This window comes from Notechis scutatus, chromosome 1 (assembly GCF_049901735.1).
Source record: "Notechis scutatus isolate UNSWTSFEM ecotype Mainland chromosome 1, rNotScu1.2, whole genome shotgun sequence".
Classification (NCBI taxonomy): domain Eukaryota; kingdom Metazoa; phylum Chordata; class Lepidosauria; order Squamata; family Elapidae; genus Notechis; species Notechis scutatus.
In genome coordinates this window covers 224,131,022-224,140,903 of record NC_142009.1, presented here as the reverse complement: position 1 = coordinate 224,140,903, position 9,882 = coordinate 224,131,022, and the positions used below count along the sequence as shown (strand labels likewise).

The 9,882-nt window shown below is 40.2% G+C and overlaps 1 long non-coding RNA gene across 1 annotated transcript; it reads right to left on the bottom strand.

Moving 5' to 3' along the window:
• Window positions 1-421: 421 nt before the first annotated feature.
• Window positions 422-4,215, bottom strand: LOC113410795 (uncharacterized). Its single transcript, XR_015746580.1, has 3 exons — window positions 4,145-4,215; window positions 2,555-2,665; window positions 422-695 (listed from the first exon to the last, which is right to left on the bottom strand). It is a non-coding gene; the product is annotated as an uncharacterized LOC113410795 (long non-coding RNA).
• Between the last annotated feature and the right edge of the window lie 5,667 nt (window positions 4,216-9,882).

Sequence of the window (9,882 nt, the reverse complement as noted above, 5' to 3'; positions counted from 1 at the left end):
GGCATATTCCCTTTTGGGCCCAGCCAGGGGTTGGTTCTACATGCTAGGTAGGCTCCTCATCCCCACTAAAATGGTAGGTGAAAGGCAATTTATTGTAGGCCGAATTGGCATTTAAAGACAGCATCTAAAGACCAGGGCCTCCCAAACATATGCTAACCATCAACTGAAGTTGGAAACTACAAATTTTAAGGAAAATGATGGAGATATTCATATGCATATTGCTGTGAAATAGTGTTAAGGGTCTTATTTTCCTTTTCATCTTGATTTTGACAACCGCCATAGTGTTGTGGTGTTCAGGGATATTATGTACCCTTATGTTAGCTTTTATGCAACATTATCAGTACCTGAGGAAACTCCAGAAACGCTGATTTGGTGTAGAAAACACCAAACACAGGATAGACAAAACCAAGCCCTTATTCACAGCATACAATGTAAGATTTTATTTATTTTTCCATTATTATTTATTACTGGTAGCACATTCCAAATCACTCTTCAATTTCAGACAAATCACATCCAATGCAATCAGTTGAAGCCAATGATGTCATCGAGAAGGTCTCCCGTTGAAAGGGAACACTAACGGTTGCATCTGTCAAAGCCACAACAAATGGCACTAACTCCTGACTGTGGAAATGCATTCAGAGTTTGACACTCATACAGAGTGCCACACCTCTTGCCATACCTTGGTGGCAGGGATCCTACAGGGGAAAAAAAAGACCTTGTGGTTGCTTACGGAAAAAATAAATCTAATTTTTCACTTCACCAACATTGCTCTTTATTAATGATGGAAGCTCCTAGATAGATTACCCTTTCTTAACATTAATTAAGAACTGTGAATTAATATAATTAATATGGAAAAAACTGTCAAACTCTAAGTGTACATATGGTATTTAGTGTACTGTCAAGAAAATGATATTGAAAATTATTGATATAATTTCTATTACAGAAATGTTTGTAAAACTTTTTAACGTTTTACTTTTTGTAAACTTTTTAATATTTGGAACTTTAATAAAGTACTTTTTTAAAATTAAAAAAACAACAACCCTTTCTTCATTTGATCAGGAAGCTGGGCCAGGCATGTAGCACATCCACATTATTCCAAATTCTTCCTTCTTTCATGTGAAAAACATGCTTCACGTGAACAGCAAGACTGAGACTGAGGCAGGGTGGTCAGATCGGAAAGCGACCTACCTGCTCCCCTGAAAACAACCCCGATATCTGGAAAAATCAGCAGGCTGCACTATTGCTTGCACTATCATCCAAGTCTTGTAGAGGAGCCTCAACTTGTAGTAATGAGTAACATTGCATAAGCTGTTGATAAAGAATTGTCCCTCGTTGTTCTTCTTGTGCAATACTTAGGGCAACACTTGCCTTTGTTCCAGGGTCCAGATTAATCTAGTCAGTTCTATTGTTTGGATACCTGAGACACTAATGCAAATTTTGATGAGCAATGGAAACTAGGTATCTTAGGATTCTTTCGGTCCTGAAAGGTGCATCCTGGGCAGGGGTACAATTCTACCAGTTCGGACCTGTTTGGTAGAACTGGTTGTTACGACTCTGTGCAGTTCAGAGAACTGGCAAATTGTGCCCCTGGCTGGCCCCGCCCCTCTCCACCCTCCCCTCCCCTTCCCACCCAGTCAGTCCTTATTGCGCATGCACAACATCATGTGCATGTGCATGATCACTGACTGCATTCTTCCTCGCCTGCCCCATCCCTCCTTATGGTATTTCTTTTTTTTCCCTCCCGACGATCAGCTGTTCCGACAATCAGCTGTGCCAGGATCCCCCTTGTTGACTCACTGCTTCACCCAGGAGGCTTCCCTGAGGCCCAGGAGGCAAAAAAAAATTGAGTGTGGGAAGGGGGTCCTGCGAAAAAAGAGGAAGTCACGCCCACAGAACCGATAGTAAAAATATTTGCATCCCACCCCTGATCCTGGGTCAAACAATCCCTGGACTTGTTTATTGCCACTATGGCTGGATCAATGTTAACAACCTATTGCCTGGGTTCAGAGAGAAGTAGAAATAAAATCCACCCTGGACTCCTGGGCCTCTTGAGTTGAAGGCTATGGCCCTTACACAGATAGAGCTAGTAAAGCAATATACCCTGCAACTACTTCCAGGACAAAATTCAACTATCATATTGATGAAAACAATACTTTCTTTTTAATTTGGAAAATTGGTTAACATACTAAATTCATTTCAGATTCAAGCCAAGGATGATTATATTCCATGTTTGAAGGTCATTTATTTGATTCATCTATGTGTGGGACCTTCCAGAAGGTGACTACGTGTAGTCCACCCATCTATTAGCGAATAAGGCTGTATACAGCCTTTGAAAGAGGCACTTAGCAACTCAAGTGGAAAATAGCATCCTTCATAGAGCTGCATGTTTTGTAAGGTTTGTGCGTTTTGGAGACTTGGAGACTTTTATCTCAACTAATTCCATCGTCAGATGATTCTCCATAGCCTTTCTTCAAAGCTCATTGAAGTCCTCACCCCCACCCACCCCAAATTAAAGAGCTAAATATAACCATTTTTTCCATACTATTATACTTACCAACTCCTCTAAACCATATGGTCATACATTGGTCCTGGTTACTAGAGCAGGTTTGGGTAAAACAATTGGGACCTCCATTGGGACAATGATAACATTCCAGAGCGTCCACAGCTGAAAGACAGGAGACAAAGAGCAACTCAATCTCTCATTTCCATCAGTTATCTTTTAGCTAACATGTTACATCAATGGGATTTGGGAGTAAAAATGCTGAAAATTATTTGCATCAAAGATTTTGGAAAGTCTGAGCACTATGGCTCAATTTCAAATTCAGTAAGATTTGAGAATTGAGACCTCTGGGAAAAATGGCAAATGGAAGACAGCTCTGCTAAAAATGGAACTGCTGACCATGGCGGATTGAAAAGTCTCTCAGAATAAGCCTGTGCTTGTATTAGTATTCAGCTTGTCATTGCCTTGGATCAATTTAGCCATTCTTATTAAGTATTGCCTTCTGTTTTTTCTCTTGATGCCCCTTTTCTGCCTGTCTAGAATTTCCCAGACACTGCAATATATTGCTGAGAGCCAACTGGGTACACCTGTGCTGTATGAACTAGTAGAGGTAAGAGGACAGGAGAGAGATCTGCAAGGTTATGCAGGGTGGTAGTAAGGAATGGTTTTAGCTTGGACTGTCATATTTAAATAATATGCTTTGAGTTCTTTGGCATTCCTTGACCTTGAAAGTTTAAAAAGTCAAGTCCATATTGCTCTAGGCAAGGCAGGAAAAAGATTGATCTTTGACTTAGCTCTATTGTACACAACCCTTTAAGAACTGGTTCTGGCAACTGCAGTGAAGCACCTGAATGGGAAAGGAGAAGAGCATGCTAGTTTATTCTTGGGAAGAAAAGCCTAGGAGTGGGCAGAATTGGCCAGTGCTGGCCATTGTGCCCCAAGTACCATCAGATCCCCCTTTGATCCTGAAAGAACCACCCCCCTAGAAAAAGAAACCATGAGGCAGCAAATAATCCAAACACTCATACCTCAGGCAAGCTCAAGTGTAATAAACCTAACTACAAAAAAACCCCACAATTAGCATTAGAATGTAGCAAAAGAGTAAACATAGTAGCTGTGGCTTGTTTGACCAATTACTAGAACAAATAGACACAGGAATTAGATTTCTCAACCTTGCTTCCTTTCAGGAACAGAGATTACCTTCCTCCTTCCAGAATAGGGAAAATTATCCCATCAATAAACACAGGATTAAACATCACCAAGCAAAGCCCTGTCCGGCTCATTGGCAGAAATGTCACCAAAAACCAATTTTAGACAAAAACTCAAAGGGTATACAACAATCATGTTTGAATATCACTCTTTCTAGCTTGCCAAGAAACTTTGCTGAATGTCACTCATCTTGGTTTCTTGCCATTAAAAAGACCTCTTTCCGGCAGCTCTGCTTCATTTTTCCATTTATTCTTCAAAGCGTTGTTTCCTGGCTGGAAGAATCCTCATCAGGAGGCATTTTCCTCCCAACAATCCCAAGCATGCTTATGCTACCTTCCTGCATGTAGGATCTGCAAATAGGCCCTCTCAGTTTTAACAGGAGGGGACTGTGAAAGAAGAACGGTCAATGTTGACTGATCATGACTGATAACTTACCTTGTGACCAAAGTATTACAGCAAGAACGCACAAGACTATTTTTCTCATTGTTTTTCTGGAAATAGATTGCCTGCAATCAAGAGTTGAAAATGAGGGTCACAAGCTGTACAGAGCCTCTAATTTAAAATATAAGTTATATGTAAGATTTTTTTCCTGTATATTTATTGTATAAATAGGCACATAATGAATTTTAAAAAAATGTTTAAGAAAAGCTGAATCTTACCTTTCGTACAGCTGAAGTAAAACCGAGCTATGGTTTGCTACCTGGGTGATACAACTGCAAGTATATATATAGAGAGAGATGCCTTCTCCACTCCTCCCTCTTTTTTTTCTCTGATTTTGGGAAATTCTTGGGAAATTCTTACTCTAAAATCCCCTATTCTGCAATAATTGTGATGTAGGAGTTTTTAACAGAAAGGAAAATCCATTTCTTTCTCAATGGGTAAATACCTTAAGGTAAGGATCATAGTGCAATGTTCTGGATTTGCAAAGTAAGGATCATAGTGCAATGTTCTGGATTTGCAAAGCACAGGGCATGCTGCAGCCAAGTAGTTTTATTTATTTATGGAGTAGGCTGACAAGCAGGCAAGATGTCAAGTTTGCTGCTGATGCTTTATCTGTTCTCGATTGCACAAAATGAAAATATTTCCTCCATCCATCCTTCTAAAGTACATTAAATATTTGTTCTCCTGTTATTTATATAATGTGGGAAAATTATAAATTTATATAACTTGTACAAATATATGGGGAATCATATGTTAACTAAACCTGGACTCCACTGAGTTACTTGATCAACAGCCTCTGAAATCCTTTAAACATAAACGTAAGAATTAAACACTTATTTCAAGTTATAAAAATACACATATTGTATATATGTACATATATATTATATATAGGTCTAGGTGTGTTCGGGTCTTTTCCCATGTAAGATTAAGAGTATCTTGGTGATGTTCCGGCGAGGTCCCACTCGCCATCCTCAGTGCTTTCGGCTTCGTGCCAGTGCAAGCAGTGTGTGATCGGAGCTGCCATCTCTCTATAAATACTGGTGGTGGGGGCTGGCGTGCTGGGCTGGTTGGCTGCGCTGCTGCCTCTTGATTGGTTGATGGAGTTGATGTAGGTTTAATGGGCTGTGTGATGGCCTTGTGAGTTTTGTTGTGGAGATATCCTGGATCTTGTGCTGTAATCTCCTAGGTCGTTTGTTTTGTAGTGATCTTTTTTCCATTAGCCTCTCATGTTTTAATGGCTTGGGTAATGGGTTGTGTGATGGGCTTGTGAGTTCTTTTGTTGTGGTATCCTGGGTCCTGCATTGTAATCTCCTGGGTTGTTTGTGTTTGGATCTCTTTTCCATTAGTCTCCTGTGTAGTAACGGCTTCGGTAATGGGTTATGTGATGACCTTGTGAGATTTACTGCTGTGGTATCCTTGGTCTTGTGCTGTGATATCCTGGGTCATTTGCTGTGTTGCAACTTCTTGAGTTCTTGTGGTGTAATTTCCTGAGTTTTCTGATGTGATATCCTGAGCGGGTGGCTGTGATGTAGCATTCTAGGTTTTAGTCTGGCTTCGAGTTTGGGGTCTGGGTCTGTGTTCTTGGCATGTGTCAGCTTGTTTGGTTTTGGGGTCATTAAAACACGAGAGGCTAATGGAAAAAAGATCACTACAAAACAAACGACCCAGGAGATTACAGCATAAGATCCAGGATATCTCCAACCAGCCCAGCACACCAGCCCCCACCACCAGTATTTATAGAGAGACGGCAGCTCCGATCACACACTGCTTGCACTGGCACAAAGCCAAAAGCACCAGCCTGAGGATGGTGAGTGGGACCTCGCCGAAACATCACCAAGATACTCTTAATCTTACACAGGAAAAGACCCAAACACACCTAGACCTACATACCTGTACCCGTGAAAATCTACGAAAACAAATATATTATATATGTGTACATATTGGCAAAAAAAAATCAGAAAATAAAATACAAGCTGAATAGTCAAGACCTTGTTGATGATCCAAACTCAGTCAAGGACCTTGGAATACTCATCTCTAATGATCTAAGTGCTAGAGCCCACTGTAACAACATAGACAAAAAGGCATTAAGAGTTGTTAACCTAATCCTATGTAGCTTTTTCTCTGGTAATATCGCACTACTAACTAGGGCATACAAAACATTTGCTAGACCAATACTCGAATACAGCTCATCAGTCTGGAACCCACATCACGTATCTGATATTAACACAGTTGAGAAAGTCCAGAAATATTTCACAAGAAGAGTTCTCCACTCCTCTACTCGTTGCAGAATACCTTATGCCACCAGACTCGAAATTCCAGACCTAGAAAACCTAGAACTACGCCGTCTTTGGTCCAATCTAAGTATAGTATATAAAATCATACATTGCAATGTCCTACCAGTCAATGAATACTTCAGTTTCAACCATAACAATACAAGAGCACAAAATAGATACAAACTCAAGGTTAACCGCACCAGACTTGATTGCAAGAAATACAACTTCAGCAACAGAGTGGTCAATGTCTGGAATACTCTACCTGACTTTGTGGTTTCTTCCTCAAACCCCAAAAACTTTAACCTTAGACTTTTTACTATTGACCTCACCTCTTTCCTAAGAGGTCTGTCGGGGGCGTGCATAAGCGCATCACCGTGCCTACCATCCCTGTCCTATTGTTTCTATTATTTTTCTTATATGTATTCATTTCATGTATTCATAACTATATTTATCCATATACTTATTATCTTGTAAGTGATTGACAAATCAAATAAATGAAATAAATAAATAAATAAACAAGCAAACACAGAAAACTGAATTAACACAATGTAAACATAATTATAATGCTCACAGTTCAAATGAACAGACCCAACCCAAACCACTTCATTTAATCAATCCCTTTTCTGGCTCAACACATACACCCACGCCCCTCAAGTGACATTCTAGAATAAGCACGTACACATTTCCACACCCAGGACAAGCCCCCCATATAAAACAACCCTTCTGTACCCCATTCCTATATTTCTACCCCCATAGGCAATTGACACACAAATCTGTGTTTTAACTGGGGCTTATTCAATAAGCCAAAGTTGGTCGGTCCAGCTTTGTCATGGTTTCATTGTTCCCCATCTTAGTTAAACAAAGACTAGCAGTGAGGTGATAAAAGAACCACAGTCTGAGCCAGACACAGACCTGGGTTATGGGGCCATTGCTGTTGAGGGTTGGGGATAAGATGAAATAGTGTGTAGTTTAGTTAACCCACCAAAGAAACCTGATGGCCCTTTTAACACTACCCACAACTTAGCTTGCTATGTGAACCTGGCTTTGTCTAACTTGAGGCTATTCTCGAGCTTATGTTGGCTGTTCCACTGTGTGAATGGATTTAATCACCCTCATGTATCTATATCTTTGCAAATTATCTATTACATTGATGGGAAAAGAAAGGTGGGTATAAGCAAAGAGTCTATAGCAGGGGTGTCAAACTCAATTTCATTGAAGGCCGCATCAGGGTTGTGTTTGACCTTGGTGGGGAATGCAGGGTGTGACCAGGGTGGGCATATCCAGCTCAACATCACTCATGTCAGGGGTGCCTGTGGTGGCCCGAGCACTCAGACAGCAAAAATGGGTTTTCAAGCTGTTTTCGGTTCTAGGATTGACTGGTTTGGTCACCTTGCAGTCCAATGGACTCGCAGGAGTCTTCTCCAGCACAATAGTTCAAAGGCCTCAATTCTTTGGCGCTCAGCCTTTTTTATGGTCCAACCATACATTGGAACTGGGAAAACCTTAGCCTTAACTATATGCACTTTTGTTGGTAGGGTGATCGTAGCACACATTAAAAATGAAATTCTCATGGATAGAAGGAAGTGAACTGCCAATAATCATTTCTGTCATCCTCACCACTCTCTGCACAGCCTTCCTGTCTGAAACAGTAATACTTCCAAACCACACAATACTACTATATGGCAGGATGCTTTCAATCATCCTTCTATAGAAAGTGGTAAGGATAGGGGAAGGAAGATGTGCTCTTCTCATATGACACAGAAAATGCATGTGCTGCTGTGCCCTGTGTCACCAGTGTTGCACTATTGTGAGGCAGAACACAAAGAAGGATATAAAAGATTGTTCTTTTGATAGTGAAATGTGTGTATTAAAGAAATGAAAAATGTCAGATCATAGGTTCATCTGTCAGTCACTCAATCATATTTGTCAAGCAGGAAGCTTTGTTACAGATAACCTTGCAACAAAAGCACAAGCGTACTGCCGGAAACTAGAAGCTGTGGAAATTCACCTTGGAACTTCGATTAGTGAGAGGGGAAGGTATTTCGTTACTGTAGCCTAGCAACAGAGGGGCTGTATTTCAAGTAACCAATGAAATGCTGACAAGTTATATTTCTGTGGTTTGCAGCTTCTGAAATGTATATATGTGAGTGTAAAATCTATAGGAAGTTGTTTAGATGTTGCTTTGGCTAAATTGCTCTGAACCTTTGCGCAAATAAAACTATTTCTGATTCCAAGCTCTGAGTCATGTAATTTCCTGCAGCATTTGTAAGACCAAGATCATAATATTTAATTGTGAGTTCAAGAATTTAAGAGAGAAAAGGCTCAGAGTGCAACTGGCTGACCAAGTGCACTCAGCATATAGTCTGTTCATCTTCATAATGGGGACCATAATGGAGACCTAGAAGATGAACAGAGCTATGGAACAGCTGTCCTGCCCTACATAAGAGGTACTACAGACAAAATCAGTAAGATACTACACAGGCATCACATCAAGACTGCCTTCAAAACAGACAGAAAAATAGCAGACATCCTTAGAAACCCCAAAGATAAAATTGACCTGGAAAACCAAGGCATATACAAAGTCCCCTGTGCATCATGCCCGGCCACATACACTGGACAGACCAATAGAAGAATAAGTACCCGCCTGGATGAACACAAAAATGCAGTAAAAAAGCTGGAACACACTTCCTCACTAGTCCAACACGTGAAAGCCACAGATCATACCATCAACTTCAATGGCACCAAAACCCTAGCCACTATAGAAAACCCCAGCCACAGAATTATCAGAGAAGCCATAGAGATTGAAAAAAGACCAGAAAGCATGAATAGAAGAGATGATTCCACCAGACTGTCAATTATTTGGAAGCCTGCACTCACAAAAAAAAATATCTCCACACCCCAACCAGGCACCCAGATGAAACCTAGCTTCCTAACAAATGATAGCTGTCCATTTACTCGGAGCCAAGCTGCACTAAAAGCCTCCAATACAGGAATCACAATGTTGCCACCCAATCAAGACAAAAAAAGCCACAAAACAGACAGAAGATATTAGAAACACCAATCAAGCAGAACACAGCAAACTCCAAGACCAATAAACACAGACCAAGACTCCCAACCAATCAGGATGAAGAAAAAACCATTCTGGCAGATGGCTAGCCCCAAATTTAAAACGGAAACAACTGTAAAAGTCTGACTCACAGACGAACACAATACAGAAGCCTGATGATGGCAGATGAGATTCTGCCGAAACGTTGCTACAACTTTAAAAGCACAACTATAATGATGTGGGAAAATACCCAAACAAAGCTGAATACTATATATATATATATATATATATATATATATGTATGTATGTATGTATGTATGTATGTATGTATGTATGTATGTATGTATGTATATGTATATGTATATGTATATGTATATGTATATGTATATGTATATGTATATGTATATGTATAT